The sequence below is a fragment of the Coenobita brevimanus genome, chromosome 31 (assembly GCF_032717465.1).
Source record: "Coenobita brevimanus isolate Jiangsu-jjx chromosome 31, ASM3271746v2, whole genome shotgun sequence".
Classification (NCBI taxonomy): domain Eukaryota; kingdom Metazoa; phylum Arthropoda; class Malacostraca; order Decapoda; family Coenobitidae; genus Coenobita; species Coenobita brevimanus.
In genome coordinates this window covers 17,584,988-17,611,090 of record NC_136984.1, presented here as the reverse complement: position 1 = coordinate 17,611,090, position 26,103 = coordinate 17,584,988, and positions in this window count along the sequence as shown.

The window sequence follows — 26,103 nt, the reverse complement described above, 5'->3', positions numbered from 1 at the left end:
GAGGGTGTTGTGGTACTGACTGCGTTATATGGGGCTGAAACATGGAATATGGGAGTAGCAGAGAGGAAAAGTTTGAATGTAATGGAGATGAGGTGTCTGAGGAGTATGTGTGGAATGACACGTTTGGATCGAGTGAGAAATGATGAAGTGCAAAGGAGAACTGGAGCTGTTCGGGAGATGGCTGATCGAGGTGAGCAGAAAGTGTTGCGATGGTTTGGGCATATGGAGAGAATGGATAATGAGCGATTGGTGAAAAAGATAACTAGATCTGATGTGAGAGGTGTAAAGCTGAGAGGAAGACCACGAATAGGATGGATGGACAGTGTGAAGAGAGCGTTGGATGCAAGAGGGATGTCTGTTGAGCAAGTAAGAGTGGCTGTGCATGATAGAAGTGAATGGAGAGAAATTGTGAATGAATAAATGATGATGCAGCCCTGAGGGGATATTCTCCTGTATTTGTCTGATCAGCTGATCAGGTCAGGTGCGGGTAAGGGGATGGGTCTTTTATGATGTGGCAAGGGTAGAACAGCTCTGCTGTTGGGCCCTGCCGCGGATGTCGCTGATTGCACTGCGCAGTTTGCCCTCGTATATATATATATATATATATATATATATATATATGATTAACTAACAGATATTGCCTGATTCCTGTATTACCTTCATTGCTACTATATTCACGGTGCACGGCTGTGAGGTTGTCATTATTGTACCCTGGCAAACTACCCGTCATCAATGTTTCCGCATTCGTGTATAATACAATATGCATGTGATCCGTGTGTAATATGTTCATTTATAATAATATTCGTGTATAATAATATGAGTTGTGCATAATATGATACAAAATCAGACGCACTGTTGAGAAGTAGGTTGCCAGGGTACGATAATGACAACCTCAGAGTAGTGCACCGTGGCTATATTATACTTATCTCTTAAAGTATTGAAGTTCTCAGTGATTCACTTAACAATACCCACAGCTGGACCTCTCATGTTAGATCACTCACTAAAACCGTTTCAAAGAAACTTGAATTATTGTACAGAGTCCGTAACTTCTTCACTGACGAGCAGTTAACTGTAATCTATAAGAGTCATGTGCACTCTCAGCTGGAATATTGTTCACACTTGTGGAAAGGATGTGGAGAGGTTACACTAATACAACTGGACAAAATTCAGAACAAAACTATTAGAATCATTAATAACCCTACTATTGCAGATGAACTACTTCCCCATCAGGTAAGAAGGAATGTTGCCTCCCATGCATTATTTTATAGATACTTTTATGGCAAATGCTCAAAATGAATCCATTGTACCATCTCTCCATGCCTTCCCCCAAGCTACACGGTCATCTGTTAGTGCTCGTGACTGGACTGTCGCATTGCCATATTGCAGAACTTCTGCCTATCAGATTTTTTATAATTCTCCGAACTGGATCTCTTTGGAACTCGCTACCCCAGAGTGGTCTTCCCCCAAACTTCAACCTGTGATTGTTCAAGTCCAAATGTGACAGTTTTTTATGAATAGAAGACACCTGCTATCTGGTGTATGGATTATTTTTTATTCATTTGTTTTTCCTTCCCTTGTTCTGTCAAAAAATTTATAAATATATAAAAAGGTTTACATTCAGGATAACGAAAAATGCGGTTCACGGGACATGTTCTGCTAGCCGAAGGTAACCTTAACATTTAGCTTCGTTTATAGTAGACAGGCCAGTAATATTTATCGAGTTCAGATCAGACTTCCACAATACTTTACTCACAACGTGGGATTTACCCATTCCCACTCAAACTATGTTCACATATGAGGAGACCTCTCCAGTGTCCTTCGTTGCCATTTACCCATGTGATGGGAACTAGCCTTTTCCTCCATGATCTACTATCCCCTACGCGAGAGATTTGTTTCCTGATGGACCCATTTTGTTGTTATGAAGGGGGAGGACATAGATTTTCCTCCATCACCTATATTTATCCTTCATGGGCGAACATACTTATTCCCCCATAGATGTCCAACCCTTTCAAGGGGCCTTGCTTATTCTGCATGGTGCTATGTTCCCCCTGTGATAGGATTTAAATGTTGCTGTGATGGACCTACTTCGTCTGCAAGGGATGACTTACTTTTTTTCCATCGAGGTCCTACTGAATAGTCACCGTGGACCTATTCACAAGTGAACCTGTTTTTCCCATACTCGAGCTCTCATCACCATCCCATACATCAAGTGCTATATGTCCCAGCATCAGCAGCACCAAGAAGAACCAGGTAGTTACACACACACACACACACACACACAAAGAGAGAGAGAGAGAGAGAGAGAGAGAGAGAGAGAGAGAGAGAGAGATGTTTGATGGTTGATTGTATAATAATTCAACAGTAATGAACAGAAAGCAAAAAGTAAAACTGTGATGATTATGGTAATTAATATTTACCGAAAAATAATTGCTTCATTAATCCTGTTGCCTATTGAATAACATATGGAATTCTACTGTAATGATAATACATCCATAACATAGCTGCAATAAAGGCTGTATGCCGACGAGAAAAAAAATTAATATACCTGTACAGTGAAAGCTGCTATTAAAACAATACTCATCACTTCCTCACCTCATCCGGCCTCTAATTAGAACAATACCCAACACTTCCACATCTCTCCCTCCTCCTTCACCGTCCACAAATCCTCCCCCTTCATCGCCCATAAATCCTCCCCCTTCACCGTCCACAAATCCTTCCTCTTCACCGTCCTCAAATCCTCCTCCTTCATCGTCCAGAAATCCTCCCTCTTCTCCGTCTCTCCTTCCCCACCCCTTCTCACCTTGCCAGCTTAATCTACCTGTCTCAGATCTTCTCAGCGAATTTCTTCACACGTTTTATAGTCTCAAGTTTCCATTCCTTTCTTAAAGAATTAATACTGTTGTATGCAATCAGTCGCAGACAATTATGTTGATTTCTACCCTCTCCTTTATGCTTTTCGGAGTAATGTAAGATAGAAAAATATCGTGTCCGACTTTAAGCATAGAAATAACAACCTCTTGAATGAGGCCGAAGCCTAACATGTTATTCACCAATCACCCTTTACGACTTAGGATCTTAATATTATTTATGTGGACGCCTTATTAAAGTTGAATTATATATTAGGATAAATTTAGGTCAGTTTGTATAACCGGCCGGTCGGCTTATCGCAGTCCGAGACAATTCATGCATGGTATGAAAGATGGGATATCAGCAGAAATTAGAAGGATTTCTGATGGTAATTGCCCCAAATTACTGTTCTGTGTGGCAGCAGTCAAACACACACTTGATTACAACGTGCATCACTGACCACACGTACTCCTTCCCCTTTCCCTCACACTAAGTTATGGAACACAACTCACCACCTCTAATCATATTCTTGGGATATCCCTTTACGGTATACTACAATACACTCACAGGAAAGCGCGAACGAAATATTACTTCTCTCACTGTGTGCGTGTCTGCGTGTGCATGTCAGTCGGCGAGTGTGCGTGTATATGTATTTGTGCGTGTCCATGTATGTGTGTCTGTGTGAGTATCTGTGTGTGCGTTTGTGTCAGTCTATGCTTCCGTGTGTGTGTGTGTGTGTGTGTGTGTGTGTTTAGGTGAGAGTGCGTGCGTCTGTCTGCTTATGCGTGTGTTTTAATGTTTGTGTTTAACTCTCTGTGTTTTACTGTCTCTGTTATTCTCTCTCTCTCTCTCTCTCTCTCTCTCTCTCTCTCTCTCTCTCTCTCTCTCTCTCTCTCTCTCATCATTCGAGGCCAACAGGCGAGTCGATGTAGAGGTCATGACTCGTAATCAGACAAATGCAGCCAAGGATATTAAGGCTCTTGTTTGGATGCGTGAAATTAGTGAAATAAACTTTCTTTTTTAGAGGCTTATGTTCTTGCTGAAAATTACAAAGTATTAGGCGTAACGGAATCATTGCTCAACACGGAATAACGAGATTTTTTAGCGGAGTACAACATACCAGGTTACAATACTTTTAGTAGTGAGAGAAATAATAGAGTGGAGGGCGGTGTACTGTTGTGTATTAAAGTAGGACTTCATCCAGTCGTAATTGCTAAGCCTTCTATTAATAATGTTGACAGTATATATCTTCACTTTAGAAATACAGCCTCTGGCAAAACAGTACTTGGATTGATTTATCGTCTGCCAGCACAGCCGAGTAACACAGATAGTGAAATTTACAGCCATATTGCTGAAATATGTAGCACCCATAATTTTGTAATATTTCATTATATCAATTTACCAATTGCCAAATGGGAATAGACTCAGTTGTTACCCACAGGGTTGTCCCTGTATACTAACTTGCAAGAAAGTTCATTGCATTAGTTCGTAGACTGCCCACGATGGTTGACATGCTGCATTTATTTGTCAACCATCATGGCCGCATTAACTTCCCTGGCGTCCCCACTGCAATGGGTCGGGTGTGGGCATCTGAGAGGAAACATCGCATTACATGATGCTCTTACATCTTTTAAACCAGCGGTGGTGAGGTGGCTACGAGGCCTTGCTCTTAGAGGCATTCAATCGACCGGGTGATATATTCCAAACTGTCATTCTTCAACGATTTATATTATTATCAAGGGTCACCCACCTCCCTGAAATATAGACGCTGAAAATATATGGCGGTACTGCCGCATTAACTTCTGCGGGGCTGTCGTAAAGAAATGAAATCATCAGGTGGGAAACAGAATGAAACAGTGTCCTCGGGGTGAAGGAGTTCTGTCAGCATTAACCCTCTCATGGCAGGGGACTCTCCAATATTCTTCCCCAGCTAACGCCACACAGTATGACACAGCTCAGAGGGAGTCATAGGAACTGGAGTGTTAATACCGGTACCGTTAACGCTTTAATGATCGGGGGAAGCGGTTATTTTATGCTAGTCAACACTATTCCACTTTTGTCACTTAAAAATGAATTATATTAGCCAGAGTGTTCAGACTGGAGCCACTGACCGTCTCATCACCAGGAGAGCTCAAGCATTTCTTTGGGTAAGAGTAGGTATCGGTACTATTGCGGACACTAATACCAGTTCACAAATCCTTGCGATAATTTACGAGACAGTCAACAATGTCTTTTGAAATCCAGTATTGTGATCATTACAGCTCAAGAAACTTTTCAGAATCTGGTGCAAGAGTTTCGTAATTGTTCATTCAATAAGTGGATTGATATTACTGCAGGCAATAGTAGGCACGTGAAACTGTTAATACTGGCACCATGGACTGTTTCTTGGCCAGGAGTCTAGTATTCTGTTGCAGATAACGGCAGGCCAAAGTGACTCGCAGGAACCAGAGAGTGTTTGTTGCATTCTTTCCAAGAAAAAAACAAAAACAATACAAAAGAGAGCCAAATTCAAGACCCGCTCATTACGAGATGCCTGGACACACTGCAATCGAAAGACTGGAGATCATAGGAAGTAGGAAATACAGAAAGAGGGAGACAGTTCCAGAGTTGACATGTTGCATAAATGAAGGACTGGGAGTAACGGTTAACTCTTGCATTAGAGAGTTGGACAGAAAAAGGATGAGAGTTTGTTGCTAGACGGGTGCTATGCACTCGTCGTAGAGGTGGAGGGATGCAAGCAGACAATTCAGAGGAGCAGTGACCATGCAAGTAGCGAAAGAAAAGAGATAAAGAGGCAACAGTACGGTGAAGAGACAGAGGTTGAAGGGAGCCAGTAACAGGAGGAGAGTTAATGAGATGAAAAGCCTTTGACTCCACCCTACTGAGAAGAGCTGTATGTGGGAAGCCGCCCCACACATGACAGCTGTACTCTACACAAGGGCGAATAAAACCCGTGTATAAAGTCAACAACTGTGCAGGGGTAAAGAAGGTATGGAGTCGGCTTAGCACGCCCAATCTCTTGGAAGCAGATTTTATGAGATGTAAGATGATCTTTCCAAGATAAGTCTCGAGTGAGTGAAACCCGAAGAATATTCAAGGATGATGCAGGATTGAGCTGGATATTATTAAACATTAGTGGGTATTCCTGTGGAAGGTTGTGTCGGGTTACTAGGTGTAAAAACTGAGTTTTTGATGCATTAAAAACAACAAGATTATTTTTACCGCAGGCAGAGATACGAGCCAGGTCAGGCATTATGTGTGCCATAGCCTCATCCCTTAAGTAACTGTTGAGATGAACGTTGCGAGAACCGAATGGAAAGGAGAAAGGTGGAATCATCAGCGTAGAGTGGACAGGGTTAGATGAACACCTTAGAAGGTCATTGATGAATAAAAGGAAGAAAGTTGGTGATAGGACAGAGCTCTGAGGAACACCACTGTTGATAGATCTAGGAGAAGAACGATGGATGTCTACAACAGCAGCTATAGAACGACCAGAAAGGACACTACAGATGAAGGCACAGATAGAAGGATAGAAACAATAAGAGGGTAGTTTGGAAATTAAAGATTTATGCCAGACTCGATCAAAAGCCTTTGAGAAGTCAAGTGTAATGGGAAAGCATTCGCCAAAGTCCCGAAAGTAGGATGACCAGGAGTCTGAAAGGTCGGTGAGAAGATTGCCAGTGGAGCGTCCCTGACGGAATCCATGCTGACGATCAGAAAGAAGGTTGTGATAGGAAAGATGCTTTAAAATTTTTATGTTAAGAATTGACTTGAAAACTTTTGAAACACAGGATGTTAAAGCAAATGGACGATAGTTAGAGGGTTGGGAATGGTCACCCATCTTTGGGACTGGCTGAATGAGAGGAAACTTCCAGCAAGAAGGAAAGGTACAAGTTGACAGACAAAGGTGAAAGAGTTTACCTACACAGGGTGTAAGGTCAGAAGCACAGTTCTTGAGACAACAGGAGGGACTCCATCAGGCCCATATGCCTTGCTAGTATTAAGGTCAGTCTATCTATATATCTATCTATAGACCGACGCCCTAATCCCGCAAAGGGTGGCCGCAGACAAAACGCCTCCAAGTCGCTCTATCACCCACCATTTGACTACCCTCCCCCCAACTCACCCCCCCTCCCTCATATACATCTAAACTCCATCCCTCCACCTCATCCTCGGTCTATCCGTCCCTCTCTCTCTCCCTTCACCTCACCTACATACACCCTCTTAGTCAGTCTTTCATTCTCCATTCTCTCCACATGTCCAAACCACCTCAGTGTATTTCACCTAATCTTCTCAACCACATCCACATCCACCCCACAACGTTCTTTCACTTCTTCATTCGTCAACCTGTCCCTCCATGTCACTCCACATGCTCCTCTAAAGTAACTCATTTCCACTGCTCTCACTCTTGACTTGTTCCCCTCTTGCAAGGTCCATGCCTCGCTTCCATACGTCAGGGTAGGGATCACAATACTATCATGCAGTGACTTCTTAACTTCCATACTCACCTCCCTATTTCTCATCACTGCTTTCAGTGAACCAACAACCTTCCTTCCCTGCTGTACCCTTTCACGTACTTCATTCCCCAAAGTTCCATCCTTAATCATCACACAACCCAAGTACTTGAATGCACTCACATTCTCCATATCCTCACCATCAAACCTCACTGTACATTCTGTGACTTCATTCCTCTCAAACACCATAACTTTACTTTTGTTTACATTAACTTTCAGCTTCCTACTCCTACACACTGTCCCAAATTCATTCACCAAACCTTGTAACTCTCATTCATCTTCACTCAACAATACTTTATCATCTCCAAACAGCAACACCGGAATCGTCCAAATCTCACCCTCATTCATTAGAGCCACCCCGACATCCACTGCCCTACCTTGCACCTCCTTTACAACCCCATCCATGTATATATTAAACAGCCATGGAGACATCACACAACCCTGTTTCAGTCCCACATTGAGATCAAAGAACTCACTCAGCTCACCATCCACTCGCACAGTAGCCCTAGCTCCTTCGTACATACTCTTCACAGCATTCAACAATTTCCCCTCCATCCCATATATTCTTAATACCTTCCACATAACTTGCCTATCTATTCTCTCATAAGCTTTCTCTAAGTCCATGAAGGCAGCATACACTTTCTTTCCCTTCTCTAGATACTTCTCCACTAAACATCTTAGAACAAATATCTGATCTACACAAGCTTTTCCCTTCCTAAATCCCCCTTGTTCTTCTCCAACTAGCTCCTCTGTCATATGCCTAACCCTGTCAATGAATACTCTACCATATATTTTACCAATCACACTAAGAAGGGAAATACCCCTACGGTTACCACATACTTCTCTCTCCCCTTTTCCTTTGTATAAAGGAACAATTATACCTGATTTCCAGTCCTCTGGAACCCTTCCTTCTTCCCACGCCAATCTACACAACTTCCATATCCACTCCACAACAATCTCACCCTCATACCTCAGCATTTCACCACACACTCCATCAACTCCCTTTCCCATCTTGATCTTCATTGCTTCCACTACTTCCATCCTACTGATCTCTTCCTCCCTCCTCTCATCTCTTCTCCCAGCCATTCCCCAACCACTTATACTCGCATTGCTCTCACTCTCTACATTCAACAAGTCCTCAAAGTGCTCCTTCCATCTCAATTTCTCTCTCTTCTCTACCAACAATCTATTATTCCAATCTTTCACTCCCCTACTATATCCCCTTTCACACTGCCTTACTTTCTTTACCTCCTTCCAAAACAATTTCTTACTCTCCCTCCATTTCACACTCAGATTCCTCCCAAACTCTTCATCCACTTTCTTCTTACTCTCCTTCACCAGTCTCTTCACCTCCCTTCTCCTGCACACATATACCTCTCTCTTCTCTCTCTCATCTTCTCCCCTACCTCTACTCGCAAACCATTCACTATATGCATTCTTCTTTTGTTCCACAGCTCGTTTCACCTCATCATTCCACAATGCTGTCCCTTGCACACCCTTGCATCTCCTACTAACTCCACAAACCACCTCACATGCTGCACCTATCTCTTCCATGAATATCTTACATACGTCTTCCACTCCTTCCATCTGCTCTAGCTCATACTTTCCCAATCTTTCTTTCACTATACTCTAATACTCTGCCATTTTCTCACTATCTTGCAATTTCTCCACTCTTCTCACAGGAGCTGTTTCCTCTTCTTTTCCCCTTCGTCTCCTTAACCATTTTCGTTTCAGCTTTATCTTGGCCATCACTAAGTGATGGTCCGAGACTTCATTCCCCCACCCTCTCCACACTCTTGCATCCAACACTTGTCCTCTCATTCGCTCATCCACACACACGTAGTCTATCATTGCCTTTCGTTCAACAAGTTCACCATCCATCCTCCTCATTACTCTCCACGTATACCGGTGGATCATCTTATGCCGAAAGTAGGTGTTGGCTATTGCCAACCTCTTACCAGCACAGATGTCCACCAAAGCACTACCATTCCCATCTACTTCAGCTGGCACACCCCACTGACCAACCACTCTATCCACTTGTACATTCCCAACTTTGCCATTCATGTCTCCAATCAAAAGCACTCTCTCTCTCCTCTCAAAATTGTCCATACATGCTTCTACTCTTGCCCAAAACTCATCTTTCACTCTTGCCACTCGGTCCTCTGTCAGAGACTACACACATACAATCGCCCACGCTTGTATACCTACTTTCATCCTCACCCATACAATCCTTGCACCCACTGTTCCATACTCTCTTATATTCTCCTTCCACTTCTTGCTTATCATCAGACATACTCCCTCTCTTGCCCTCTCATTCTCATTAACTCCCGCACATATACCTAAACCATATTCCCATTCTCTCACCCTTTCACCTTCCCATTTAGTTTCAGTCAATCCACATATATCCACTTTTGCATCTGCAGGCACCTGAGCAATCTCTCTCTCTTTCACTTCATCATTCACTCCTCTCACATTCCATGTTCCCTCCCTCAGAATGTCCTTTGTCCGTTCCTTAGTCGTCAACGTATGGTCTGTCCGGGTCCGAGGCGCTTTATTCGCTTGTTTAGTTAGCTTTTTTTACGGGGTGGGGCACTAACCCACCACCAACCCTTTTAGTTGCCTTGAACAACAAACATGGATACTGGGGGAGTATTCTAGAAAGGCCAGTGATGGCAGAAAATACATCAGCTGAAGAAATTTTAATGTCAGCCATGAGGAAGTCAGAGGGGGGAAGTGATGGAGGAACAACACCGAAATCATCTAAGGATGTGTCCGCACTTGCCATCGGACACTGTCAGAAACATTGTTCATGACTTGTTACATTCATGTCTCGAGCATGTTAGTAACATGTCACAGACATGTTATGCTCAATGTCACGAGCATGGTTTTCAAGACACTGACATGTTCGAAACAAAGGTGAAGTAGTCGTGTAGTCCAGACTTGTGGGAGACAGAACCCAGCAACAAAGCAATGAGGGAGGAGGCCTTACCGCAGCCACAACGGTTTTATTATGAGCACAGCAAGAACAACAAATACGTGCTCGTCGACGATTTTGGATGTGTCCATCACATTAGGCCAACCCCTATGACGATGGACATCATTTTGTAAATGACTGCTACCAGTGCAAGTGGGGAATAGTTCATAATTTCGTAATTTTTGCAGGATGTCAAAGATATATTTTGAAATGGTATCGTGGTTGCAGGTAATGGTCTACTGCTGTTAGATTCGTTTGTGAAGGTGAAAGTGGCAGTGATTGTAGCATATGCACCGTGTGAGGACAGGAGTGAGAGAGAGAAAGATAGATTTTGGGATGAGCTGGATGAAGTAGTGGGAGAAATGCCTAGAAGCTATTAAGTGGTAATAATGGGGGATATGAATGGAAGAGTAGGCACTGGTCCTGAGGATGACATAATGGGCTGTCAAGGAGTACCAGGAGAAAATGATAATGTGAAGCGACTAAAAGATATGTGTCAGGAGAGGAGGTTGTGCATTTGTAACTCGTACTTGAAACACATAGATACACATAAATACACATGGTATAGAGGAAACGGGGATCGTGTTGAAAGAAGTTAGATTAATTACGTGATTGTAGAGAGGTTGATGATGGGAATGTTGCTGATACGAGGGCTGTGAGAGGACGATGTGGAGGTCTGTCAGTCTCAGGACTCCATATTATAATAATACAACTTATAGCATGATAGATAGATAGATAGATAGATAGACAGAAGCACCTGCCAAGGTGTAGAAATACGAAGTGTGTCAGAGAGAATCGACCAAAGGAAATGAGTTCAGCAAGACTTAATCAACAGTATGCCAGTGGGCACCGGAAGCACTACATACACACAGACATACTGTACAGGGTTCTAGAATTATCTAATGACAGTGTAGCCCACGTGACATGAGCCCTCCTAAACAAGAATGCAGGGATTAGAGATCAGAAAGGGGCTAGCCATAGAAGCGAAAGGTCGTGGAGAGAGGAGATAAGAAGAGGGGTCCGGCGAGACTAAGTAAATTACGTTCCTGTGTAATTCATACACTGCTCAACTTAGACTTTCCTTGAAGATAATAAATCAAGATCAACACCCTATATTCATCATTAACTTCTCTTGCCTTGAACTATCACAATAACTAAAACCAAATCTCAAGATTAACATATTACAATACCAAAGATTCACATATATAGTTGGTGGCAGTAATGAACGGGCTATGCCTAAAAACCATCATTTCTACAATCAAACTATAAAACTGACGAGTTACGAGTGAGGGAAAACAAGCTCTACGAATTTACGAGTCTACGAGTCTACAGTTGGGTCTACATTATCAAGATATAAGTCAAACAACACTACAGTTATAGCCCCAATACACCTCATGACATTAATTTCTATGACGAACAAACGACCTACATCTATCAATGATTGCTACACAACAACCAAAAGGAAAGCAAGAACACAGCAATAACCACCAGACCCCCACCCTCTCCAAACACCCTCTGCCTCCAGCGAGTTGACAATAGGAATGCACAAGGTCAAAGACGACGGCAGCATAATTCAGAGTCAACATTTACAATTTGTCTTACTCACCTTTCCTCACTCAAGTTACTTATCGCTATTTACTCACCACAGCTACCAGAGTGTGGGAAGTTGACATCACCATGTGTGTTTGCTGAGACGATGCTGCGTCAATCAACGTGTGACTGACACCAGGCACCTCTCACCCACTGCTCGTTACTCAACATAATTCACATAACTCCTACTCATACTCATTTATATCCAACTGCTATTGAGTGGAAGTTGGACGTTCTATGGTGAGGTTTTCTATCACTGAGATTAATTCACACTGTAATCAACACTGAGATCATCAAGCCATGTTTCCGGAGTAGTATCGTCCATCAACACAGTCCTAGAATTATCGAGAGGGAGATCTTCTATCACCTCTGCATTTATATTCCGAGATCGACATCTGCTATCAACACGCCTCTCCGAGTGACATCATCTGTATCAAGTGGGTGTAATTATACTTCACTCATTTCTTCTTAGTGTTTTAACTTCGGTACAATCACCTTTACTTATTTTTATATATACATTTATACACTTACTATCTTTCATTTATTACAGCTCATTTGCTCTTCTATTCCGTTACAACATAAACAAAAGACGCATTTCTTAACACTATACCCTAGCAACATGAGTTCATTTTAGCTGAGTGATATGACCGAGATATTCTCACCTCCACCCGTGTTAGTAAGAGATGATACACAGTCAGCGGCCACTGCAGATACAGAATTAGGAGAACAACAGAGCAACACACCCACCTTACAAAATTCACCGCAAACTAAAGACAAAGAAACAAATACCTCATTTCTAGATGATAATGATGGTGATTGGGAAACCCCCTCTGATGTAGCGAGTGAGGACTTTAACTTGCATATCTATGAAAGTTTAGTTAACAGAGTTCATCAGTGAGGTAAAACTTATTCCACTATTACTTCACACAACAATAAACAACTCCAAGTGAACCTAACAAAGCAACCAGTGAAAATGAATAACACAAGCAATACCACAGATCAAACATCCCCACCTCATGTTTACGTTTATCATGAGGATAAAAACATCCCAAAATTCTCAGGCACAGAAAAAGATCACATTGATGTGATATCTTTGATCAACCAGTGCTAACAACTCTTCGTAAAGAGACATTTAACTGATGAACAGGAGAAAATTGCAATATTTTCTTCATGGATTAATCGGGAAAGATGCCCGGCAGGAGATTTGCTGAAGTCTGATAAGCTTCTCTGAGCTAAGACATATGATGAGTTTAAAACTGAATTTTTGAAGAAATTTTCTGGAGGTATGAACTTTTTGCCAGGTATAATCCCAGAATTACATAAGATTGTAGATCTTGTAAGGGTGCAAACTACAAATCATTTGCTCAGCGAAATAACTGCTGATGTCTCCACCATTAAAAGAACATTATTAGCTACTTTAGAAAATTGAAACTGGATAACACAAGATGGAAAGATGTCACCAAACCTTGTTGTAGACATCATTGGTTATGTAGCTGCCTTGTGTAAATTACCTGATAGGACCCTCAAGATAGCCAAAATGATCCCGGTCACCCCAGGTTTGTGCTTACTAGACTTAATGAACGAAGTAGAGATGCAGTGTAGCAAAGCAGGGGTTACGGAAACACAATCACATTCTTGTAGAATAAGAGTGTCTGAAGACAGTATCAGCTGTGAAAACAGCTACAAGTACCCAAAACAGAGAACAAAATCGATTGCGTCCCAAAAGCAGACAGAGCAAACAACCAAACGCTTCGAGGCAGCGTTCTCAAACACCAGGCCACAGGCAGTCACATAAGTTTAAGCCCAGTTCGAGCAGAACTCGCGCCACAGAAACCACTAAATATGGGAAGACATCTCGCAGATCACAGTCGGGAGATAAGTCCATTCTATGTTGTTAAATGTGCAAAATAAGGACACACAAATAATGAATGCTTTATCAAAACAAAAGAAGATAAACAAAAGACACAAGGATTTGATCCATACTGTAGGCATCATCGGTCCCAAGGGCACTGGACAAATAATTGCAAGACAGTAGAGAAATTAGTTTCCATTTTCAAATCAGGAGAAGGCCAAGTCACGACAAGAAATTAACAAACGTAAAGAAAAGCAAGTCTAAAAATCACATAGGAGGTATGTTGGGAAGTGAGTGTATCTTGATACCAGCTGCATGTGAGGATCAAAACGTTTCCTTATTTTTAGACACAGGCTCTTCAGTGAACTTAATAACACAAGAAGAAATAGGTAGAATTTTTAGAAACAAGAAGAAAATAACTTTTCTGGAAGAATCTGATTTAGACTTATATACAGTAGATGGCAAACAAATTGCAGTAAAAGGTATGACACGGTTAAACACCAGTTTAAAAAAGACTACAAGACTAATTTCTGCATTTTTTTATATTGTTGAAAACTTAGCAATAAAAGCTGATATGTTGCTGGGCTTAAGATGCATGAGAATAGAGCAAATAACTTTACTCCCACGCATGAATGGAATAGACTTTGATAATGAATTCATAGAAGAAATACCATTAGAGTTCTCACCAATTAATAAAACAGAACCAAAAAGAATTGGTAATATTAAAAGCTTAATATTAAAGATACACAATCAGATGAGTGTATAGATCTACTCACCCCCCCCCCCAGCCTCCAGGACTAGAAACCCAGGTAACGGTACTGTCTCATCATCTTACCGATGATTTAGTTATACCGCCTATCTCCTACATGAAAGTTACCATAAAGAGCAAATTAAAAAATAGTACTGTTCTTATCTTGGAAGAATTATGTAAAGTAAAAGGACTGTCAATAGAAAACGCATTAAGTCAGATGAACGACGATGGGCAAACTCAGATATTCCTAATTAATCACATGAATGAGGAAGTACAGTTGAAAAAGGGGACTTATATGGTTAATACTGAAAAATGTCCCGCCCCCGTGATGAAAATAGTTTTAGTTGGAGTGACAAGTGAGATATAAGCTACGGACAGAGAAAGCATAAAAGAGAATTTAATTCACTCAGGTGAATTTGAGAAAGAAACTGATTTGTTAACATTGTTGGAAAAACACAGGGACACCGTAGCATTACCCGGAGAACAATTAGGGTGTACTAACCTGATTAATCACAAGATTAACGTGCACCCAGACACACCACCGATTTTCGTACCTGCCCATCGAGTCCCACAATCTCAACGTACACTCGCAAACCAGTATGTCGATGAAATGTTAAAACTTGGAATTATTGAACCATCAGTCTCCCCGTGGAATGCCCCATTATTCTTCGAGCCCAAACGAAATGGAGAAATGCGTCCGGTAGTAGATTACCGTAAACTAAACAATCACACAGTCCCAGACCGATTTCCCATGCCATTGCTAAGTGACGTCCTACAGAACATTGGACCAGAAAATAATGTATTTTCCACGATAGATTTGCTTAATGGATACTACCAAATCCCATTAGATGAAGAGTCACGTAAATACACTGCCTTTTCCAAAAATACAGGAGATTATCAGTACAAGAGAATGCCAATGGGATTGAAGACAGCACCAGGCACATTCCAGCATCTTATGAATTAGGTATTGTCCGGAATTTTAGGACAAGGAATATTTGTTTATCTTGATGACATAATTGTCGCAACGAAAGATATAACACAAATCTCCAGAAATTAGACCTACACTTACAAGAGCTTGGTGATGCTGGTTTAAAAATTAAGCTTTCTAAATGCAAATTTTGCTTTAACGAAATAAAATTCTTAGGCCACAAACTAAATGCTGAAGGTATTCACACCTCCGATGACAAAATACAGGCAGTGAGAGACTTCCCTGAACCCACTATGACAGACGAAGTTAGACAATTTCTAGGTCTAGCAGGTAGGTCATTCATACAACAGTTCTCTCATATAGCCTTTCCTCTATTCCAACTACTCAAAAAAGATGCTATATTCCAGTGAGGAGAAGAACAAAAACAAGCATTTAAGAATTAAAAAATAAACTTACAAATGCACTATGCTTGGCATATCCGGATTTCACAAAACCATTTAGTATTTGTACAGACGCATCAGTTAAAGGATTAGGGGCTGTATTGATGCAAGAACATAAAAGAAGAAAGAATCAACCAATTGCATTTGCCAGCAGACAAATAAAAGGTGCAGAGAAAAATTATTCTCTACAGGCTTAGAGGCACTTGCAGTGGTTTTTGCATTACAAAAGTTTCAGGATTTGGTATATGGTTACGAAATATACTTATTCACCGACCATAAACCGCTACTGAGTGTGTTTAAAGAAAAACTCCTCTCTGGGAGGAGAGCAAGATGGAAATGTACAGTCGGAAAGTACAATGTACACATTCATTACATACAAGGCAAAATTAATCTAGTAGCCGATGCAATATCTAAGAACCCAAAGACAATTCATGTCGCGGCATTAGATCTCAAAGGAAACATCCCAAACCACGATGAAATTGCGAAAGCACAAAGAAATGATCCAACATGGTCCAAAGTTATATACAAGTTAGAAAGTGAAGAAGACATACAATTACCCAGACTACAAGTACCACTAGAACAATTCACAATAATTAATAATGCCTTATACAGGATCAACCCAGAACAACCAAACCGCCGAAGAAGTAATAAACAATTAGTGGTACCTAATGACATGATACCCCAAGTATTGTGAACGATACACGATAGCCCACATGCAGGACATCCTGGAAAGCATAGGACATTCAAACAAGCCTAGTTGTTACATTACTGACCATCATTACGAAAAGATATAAACAATCATATAGACAGATGCGTATCATGTGGAAAACACAAAGGACAATCACACCTACACCTATAGGTAATTACCCTGTACCACATCAACCATGGGACGTTGTCGCGGTTGATATTACTCAAGATGCAGTTATCATACAATAACAACCAACATATATTCGTAGCAACAGACCATTTCTCACGCTTTGTAATTTCAGCCCCAATTAAAGATAAAACAGCAGAGACAGTAGCAAAAGCAATAATAGATAATGTAATATGTCGCTTCACGACCCCAAAGGTAGTAATAAGCAATAATGGAGTTGAATTTAATTCTGATATCTTACAAGAAATATGTAAACAATACAATATCAAAAAGGTTAACGTTTAAGCCTGTCACCTAGCATCCAATGGGTTAGTAGAGAGACAAAACAAAAAAGTATTGGACGTACTATGACACATTCTCAATAAAAATTATGCAAGTTGGGATTATTTGATTCCCAGAGAAGAAGCATCAATTAATGGATCTATAAATAAGTCTACAGGAGACACAGCACACTTCATTATCTACGGAACTGATAAGAAATTACCGTATGAAATTCTCCAAGGTGAAAATCTGCCCGTATACAAGTACGATGATTACCCTAAACTCCGTTTACGTGAATTCCAGGATATACACAAGAGAGTGAAAAAAACAATTATCGATGTCCTAGGAAGAAATGACGGAGACATTTAATAAAAAGGCGAAAGAATCGGCTATTAGCTTAGGAGACATTGTCTATGGTGTCATTCATACGAGGGACAATAAATTATCCCCGAAATTTGAGGGCCCATACATAGTAATCAATAAGTCATGAAACTATATTGTAATTAGGTCACTGTCAAATGGTGAAGAAAAACAGTCATGTTGATCATTAAAAATGGGTACCGAGGGAATTAGCCAGCAATTATACAACCTCAGACACCACGGAAAAATCGAAAATGACTCATGAAACCAATCAAGAAGACAACAATAATTACAGAAATAAATTTAGGTCACATACCAAACAAACAAACATAGGTGCAACTGTTCCTAAAATGGCTACAGTACAGTATTTACATGATCTAGATATTGATATAAACTCCTATATGTGAAACATCAAGTAAGTTATTGTTCTCCATAAGCCAACCGTAACGCACATCATCACTATCATCGACCACAGCATGACTGGATTTTGAAATTAATAGATTTTTTTTTTTTAGAAGTAGGTAACGATGAAGGGACTTATACCATGGAATCTCCTCTACATAGCAAGAGGATATGCTCACTTAGACCCTCAACACATAGTACGGCAAGGATGCCTCATAGCTGTAACGGCCACGACGTCAGTCGTAAAAGATGTCATGAGTACTGAAATCAGTTTGTATTATTTGTATTTGGAGAACATTGCCAAACCACCGAGAACCCTGGAGTTTATGATAGGAGGCTATGTTTCACAAGCTCATAACACAAAGGCAGTGACTGAAATCGTAAAGTTAGCGAAATGGAAGATAGAACAGTCTAAATCAATTATGCTCATCATGATCCAAGATCTCCCGTCTCATGGAACAGAGGCATTGATTGACACGAACAGCATCACACGTACTCGCCAAAGGCTCGGTTTGTTTGACCTGGGTGGTGCAATTCTAGGGAATATCTTTGGATTAGCTACAGAGGAAGACCTTCAAGCAATAAACAACAAATTTAATAAAATAGCTCAGGTACTAACATTTCAAAACAAGATTGTTGCCGGCCAAAACTCAGCAATGAAGACAATCGTGACAAATCTAAGAGACTGAAATTATTACACAAAATAAATGGCATGGAAGGAAACACAACACTTTTCCAACACTTCTCAATCATCATGGAACATTGACACAATTATACTCGAGTTCGTTACAGGGCACTTATGTAAGGAATCGCAAATGCTGGTAATGGCAGGATCACAACTGACCTACTTCCAGTTCAAGATCTACATCAGATAATTAGTCAAGGCATACATAAACATAGTTCGAAGCCTTTATTCCGTGGCAGAGATTTCATGTTCTATTATCCATACTTAGAAGCAACACCTAACACCAACATCAGTAGTAGTTCATGTACCATTCATAACTGACGATCTGTTCACAGTTTATCAAATACACCCTTTCACTTCTAAGAATAATGATACTTTGGTCATCATCAACATCGACACAGACATCGAACTCATCATGGTCTCTAAGAGACGGAACACTGTCACTTTCGCAAGTGAATCAACGATTGAACGAAAGTGCCGCACATTTTTACATGCTGTTCGCCTTTGTCCTGCGTACATTTTCACGTTTCAGCCTACTGGAACAGTCCCTTGTGAAATAGCTATCATCAGAAATCACGACATTCGTCACCACTGCAACTTCACATTTGCTTCGGATATACCTATACACCATCAACGCACTGGACACCCAGTTTTTTTTTTACTTCACCCATAACACATCAGTTTACATAGTCTGTCCAGATATACCACCATCTCATACTTCAGAATACATAGCACCAGACTACTGTGCGGTACTTACACCATCCATGTCCACTTTATCTACCTTCAATCACTATGTCATCCTCAATCATACACACAAATATATCCAACCTATACCTAAGATGGATTTAAACATGAGCACAAGTATTAAGTTGACTTCACCCAAGTTTGAAACAATGCAACTAATCAGTGAAACAATGGAGCCCTGGGAAGATTTGAGTTTATGTTCATCCCATGTTATGTGTATAGCCCAGCCCCTACTGTCTTTATAATCTTCTGTATTGTATTTGCAGTAGTGCTGTTCGCAGTGCATAGAATGCATGCAAGAATTGCAAACTTGGAGTAAGTATTTATTGGGGGTAGAGTAAGCATTCAAGTGAGCCCCCCTCAATGAAGTGTAAATATTTTGTAAAGTGTTAATTATATATATATATATATATATATATATATATATATACATATATATATATATATATATATATATATATATATATATATATATATATATATATATATACAGAGAGAGAGAGAGAGAGAGAGAGAGAGAGAGAGAGTGGCTGTGCGTGACAGAAATAAATGGAGAGAAATTGTGAATGAATAAGTGATGACGCAGCCCTGAGGGGATATTCTCCCGGATTTGGTCTGATCAGTTATTCAGGTCACGTGCGGGTAAGGGGATGGGTCTGTTATGATGTGGCAGGGGTAAACCAGTTCTGCTGTCGGACCCTGCTGCGGATGTCACTGATTGCATTGTGCAGTTGACCCTTGTGCGGTGTGGTGCGGTGAGGATCTGTCCGTTCTCCCCTTTGGGGCTAAGATGCGAATGAATGTGTTTGAATGGATGAGTAAATGGGGAGTGTGTAGTCCTGTCTCGGCTACCTCCCTTTCCTTGGGGGAAGGAGCCTAGGTATATAGATAGATAGATAGATAGATATAAACGGACAATTATGGGACAACAACTGAATTAATATTACATGATATACAAGTATCCAATTCTAATACCAATATCATTATATGTATATAAAATACAAATTTATTAATAACTCTTACTATAATTTTGGCTTTGGACTAGTTATATATATATATATATATATATATATATATATATAGATAGATAGATAGATAGATAGATAGATAGATATAGATATAGATAGATAGATAGATAGATTGATAGAGATAGAGATATATAGATATATACGTCTGTTATATATATACATTTTACAATGTGTTATATAATATTTTATAATTAGTTTTATTATAGTGCATTTGCTCCATTATGTATGCGATATGTTTACAATGTATTAAGTTTATAGGATATTATTGGATCAGTACAATATTATCATGAATATTATGTCTATACAATATTATAATTAGTATTATACATTAAGAAATTAGAGTGTCTCACTGATATACGCTGTCGTAGGTTCTCCAGCTGGCGTGACCGAGCAATGTTAGGAATCTACATTATCATAATACAAATCACAATAGACAGCAACATAAATGTGTAATCTAAACGTAACAACTGTAACCTGATAAGCTAGGTATGGGGACAGGAAACGTGTCTGCATGAGTTAAGCACAGGAATGACAGAGGGCATCGGAAGCTCTATATACACACAGACACACACAAGCTTCTAGAACCCCTACATACGGGTTATACACCTGACACAAGCCCTCCTAGACAAGAATGGAGGAATTAGAGGATCAGAAGGGGGCTCGCTACAGAAGCGAGAGGTGGTAAAGAGAAGAGGGGTCCAGTGAGAACTTAGCTAGTGTATATACGCTCCTGTGTAATACACGGAGTGTTCAACTTAAACTTTCACTTTGAAGATAATAAACTACAATCAAGACCCAGTATACAGCTTTAACTTCTGTCACCAGCTACACGTGAACGAAGTTACTCCATCACATATTTACTCAGCTATTATTGTTACTTAACCAATTTCCAACTCACACCCTGTCTTCCCAGATACTATTTTTTAAGTCAGCCCACACCCCACTGACGGTGCTAATGTATGGCCTGGCTTGCATTATAGGTGCAGGAAATCTTTAAACGAACGAACTAACGTCTCCACGGCTGAATGGCATTCCATATCTGCAGTCGATAGTGTTCTCTTGGTCGGGGTATTTTTACCATTAGTGTAGGTTTAGCTATTTGTATCTTTAGGCTTTAGCACAGATTAGCGATTTGTCTGTTAGGTTATTAATTTTAGGGTTTCTAGATTAGTTTTCTTTCCTCACAAATAATATAAAATTCCAAAAAGGAAATATATATATATATATATATATATATATATATATATATATATAGAGAGAGAGAGAGAGAGAGAGAGAGAGAGAGAGAGAGAGAGATACATACATACATACATACATACATTACATACATACATTGAAGGGTATATATATATATATATATATATATATAAAAATATATATATATATATATATATATATATATATATATATATATATATATATATATATATATTTTATTCACAGAAGAAATATGTGCAGCATGTGATGTGGTGTCTGGGATGAAGAGAAGACGGAGGGGGGTGCAAAGAATAGCGTGGTGGAATGAAGAGGTGAGACAGGCTGTGGCACAAAAGAAGAAAGCATACAATTAATGGATGAGAAATAGGGGCGTGGAAGAAGTTGAGAGACGGAAGAGAGAGTTATATGTAGAAAGAAAGAGAGAGGTGAAAAGATAAGTAAGAGAGAGTAAGAACAGAGTGGACGAGGAATTTGGAAGGAATTTGAGCGTAAAGTGGAGGGACTGTAAGAAAATGTTCTGGAAAGAGGTGAAGAGAGTAGGACAGGGTGGAAGTGAAATTAGCAAGGGAGTGAAAGATAAAAATGGTACATTACAAGTGGAGAAGGGAGAAAAAGTGAGCAGATGGAGAGAACATTGTTGAACATAGAGGATGGAAGTGATGCAAGTATAAGTGGCTGGGGAATGGCTGGGAGAAGGAGGGAGGTGAGAAGACAGGAAAAAAATCAGTAGGATAGAAGTCGTTGAAGCAATGAAGAAAGTTAAGTTGGGGAAAGCCACAGGAATTGATTGAGTGTGTGGTGAAATGTTGAAGCATGGGGGAGAGGTAGTAGTAGAATGGATGTGGAAAATGTGCAGATTGGCCTGGGAGGAAGGTAGAGTTCCGGAGGATTGGAAGTCAGGTATAATTATTCCCTTGTACAAAGAAAGACGGGAAAAAGAAGTGTGTGGTAATCATAGGGGCATTTGTCTTCTTAGTATAACAGGAAAAGTGTATGGTAGGATACTTATTGACAGAGTTGGGGAAATAACAGAGGAATTAGTTGGTGAAGAACAGGGAGGCTTTAGGAAGGGAAGAGGTTGTGTAGATCATATTTTCATTCTTAGATCTTTAGTGGACAAGTTGCTAGATAAGGGAGAGAAGTTGTATGCGGCTTCCATGGATTTGGAGAAAGCATATGACAGGGTGGATAGACAAGGATTGTGGAAAGTGCTAAGAATATATGGAGTACATGGGAAGTTGTTGAATACTGTGAAGAGTATGTATGATGGTGCTAAGGCTGCACTGCGTGTGGATGGTGAACTGAGTGAATTTTTCTCCTTAAAAGTTGGGTTGAAACAGGGATATGTCATGTCTACATAGTTATTCAATCTGTACATGGATGGGATAATAAAAGAGGTACAAGGTAGGGTAGTAGATGTTGGAGTGGCCCTAGTGAGAGAGGGTAGTGTTTGGAAACTCCCTGTACTGTTGTTTGCAGATGATACTGTGTTATTGAGTGAAGACGAAGGGGAGCTGCAAGGCTTGGTGGATGAGTTTGGGAGAGTGTGTAAGAAACGGAATCTAAAGGTGAATGTAGGGAAGAGTAAAGTGATGGTCTTTGAGAGAGGTGAAGTCAGTGAATGTACAGCGAGGTTGGATGGTAAGGAATTGGAAAATGTGAGTACGTTTAAGTACTTGGGTAGTGTGATGAGTAAGGATGGAGGTTTCGAGGGTGAAGTGCTTGGAAACAGCAGGGAAAAAAGGTTGCTGGTTCCTTGAAAGCAGTAATAAGAAGCAGGGAAGTGAGCATGGAAGTGAAAAAGTTACTATATGGCAATATTGTGATACCAACTCTAACGTATGGAAGTGAAGCTTGGACGTTGTTGGAAGGGCACAAGTCAAGAGTGAGAGCAGTGGAAATGAGTTATTTAAGAGGAGCCTGTGGAGTCTCATGGAGAGACAGGCTGACAAATGAGGATATAAAGGAGCGTTGTGGTGTGGATGTGGATGTGATGGGAAGCGTTAGAAGGAATAGGCTGAGGTTGTTTGGCCATGTGGAGAGGATGGAGGGTGAAAGACTGACGAAGAGAGTGTATGTGAGTGAGGTGGAGGGGGGAGAGGGAGAGGGAGGCCGAGGATGAGATGGAGGGATGGGGTGGAGAGGTATATGAGAGAGAGAGGTGTGAGTTAGGAGCATGGCCGTGAAACGGTGAGGGACAGGGTGACGTGGAGGCGATATGTTTTTGGCCACCCCGAACGGGATTGAGGCGTCTGGCAATATATATATATATATATATATATATATATATATATATATATATATATATATATATATATATATATATATATACCTTAATGACCAGGGGCTTTGGCCCCAATGGTCGATTGGCAAAAAAAGAGAAAAATTCTCCACAGCTTGAAAACGTGTAGACTACACTGAAGATTAAATATATTCTTTGTAATGTCTGACGGTGTGGAATAAATTATCCGAATTTGAGAGGAAATTGGGAGAAGCTGAGATTTATTACCAAATGTTTGTGTTGTAAGCATGTCCTGATTTGTTCCGGCTCTAGGTATTTAGTAAAGTGTTCCCTAGTTTATAACAAATATGCATATTATATAATACAATAGCATTCCAGTAAGATACAATTTTCGTCAGTGCTTCAGGTGGATAGAAAAGTTTGGATAAACAGACGTACTCGTATAAATAATTCAGGGATGATACGGGTGAGTGTGTTTTCTTTTTTTCAAAACTCCATTCTCTGTCATGACCACTGAAGCTTCAAGAAGGAAAAAGTAGCTATGTTAGTAAACACTGACTCAGTTTCATACTTCCACAGCCACACAAGAGCCCGCTGTTGGTGTTTTCTCCTCTCTTTCCTTCCCTACATATCCACATCCCTACCCTACACCTCCTCCCCCCTGCCCCTGCCTGCCTCTCAAATGTCAAGCGCACACATAGGACCTCCCACCTCTAACCCTCATCCAACCTTTTATCCTACCAACTTTCCTAGCATCAGTATTAATGCCAGAGCAAAAGATAATCATCACAGCAGATACACAATACATTCTTTTATTCAAAGTAATCAGTCTTAAGTCTCATGAGACAAAGGAATTTTCGACTGCAACTATTTATTTAGTGGAAGGTCTTGATTACATAGAGACTCTTCAAAGATTCTTCTCTGGTTTACACACACACACACACACACACACACACACACACACACACACACACACACACACACACACACACAATAATTTTTGTAAGAGCTTCAGTCAATGAGGGAAATAATACGCACATGAGCACAGCAATAAGATTATATTTGTTAAACAACATAGGGACCCTCCAAGCAATGCAACATATGAATGCAGCAGCCACACACACAGATTCAAGGTGATAATTGACAAACCATTAACTTTTACCTTATCTGTGTCCTTGGCCAGAGATTTATCACTGATTTAGTTCATCTATCCGTCAATATAAGCTCGAATCTTTTTACTTGAGTCCTGTTAACATCTAAGCGATTTTGTTAACTCTGGAGAAACCATTCGTAGTGAAGGGATTGTAAACAGTCTTCTTAACCCCTTCCCAATACTATTTCTTCCACTAAGCTGAATAAAATTGCATAAAAGTAACGAAAATAGGTTTAGAAATATGGAGCGTTATTAGACTGAGGGACGTGACCAGTTAGTTCTGGCTGGCAAGTAACACAGAAGAGCAGATGAAGAAATGCACAGATTTGTTTAGTGTGTGCCGGGGATTCTTCATCCACATCCTCATATTATTATTATTATTATTGTTATTATTATTATTATTATGATGATGATGATGATGATGATGATGATTATTATTACCTCCGCCAAAGAAGTTATGTTCTTTCTGGCGTTTGTTTGTTTGTTGGTGTGTTTGTTAGCAACTTTACTCAAAAAGATATGAACGGATTTTGATCAAATTTTGTGGAAGGGTGGACCGCGAGGCAAGGAAGAAATGATTAATTTGGGGCAGGATCAGGATTCTTTCTAATGGTAATGGCATTGGCGGAGGTATGCACTCTCTGAGCGCTCTCTAGCTATCATTATCATTATTATTACTATTATTTTTATTATTATAATAATAATAATAATAGTGTTTGCAAACTCTCTGTACTGTTGTTTGCAGATGATATTGTGTTGTTAAGTGAAGACGAAGGGGAGCTGCAAGGCTTGGTGGATGAGTTTGGGAGAGTGTGTAAGAAACGGAATCTAAAGGTGAATGTAAGAGTAAAGTGATGGTCTTTGAGAGAGGTGAAGTCAGTGAATGTACAGCGAGGTTGGATGGTAAGGAATTGGAAAATATGAGTACGTTTAAGTACTTGGGTAGTGTGATGAGTAAGGATGGAGGTTTCGAGGGTGAAGTGCTTGAAAGGGTACAGCAGGGAAGAAAGGTTGCTGGTTCTTTGAAAGCAGTGATAAGAAACAGGGAAGTGAGCATGGAAGTGAAAAAGTTACTACATGACAGTATTGTGATGATACCAACTCTAACGTACGGAAGTGAAGCTTGGACGTTGTTGGAAGGACACAAGTCAAGAGTAAGAGCAGTGGAAATGAGTTATTTAAGAGGAGCCTGTGGAGTCACATGGAGAGACAGGCTGACGAATGAGGCTATAAAGGAGCG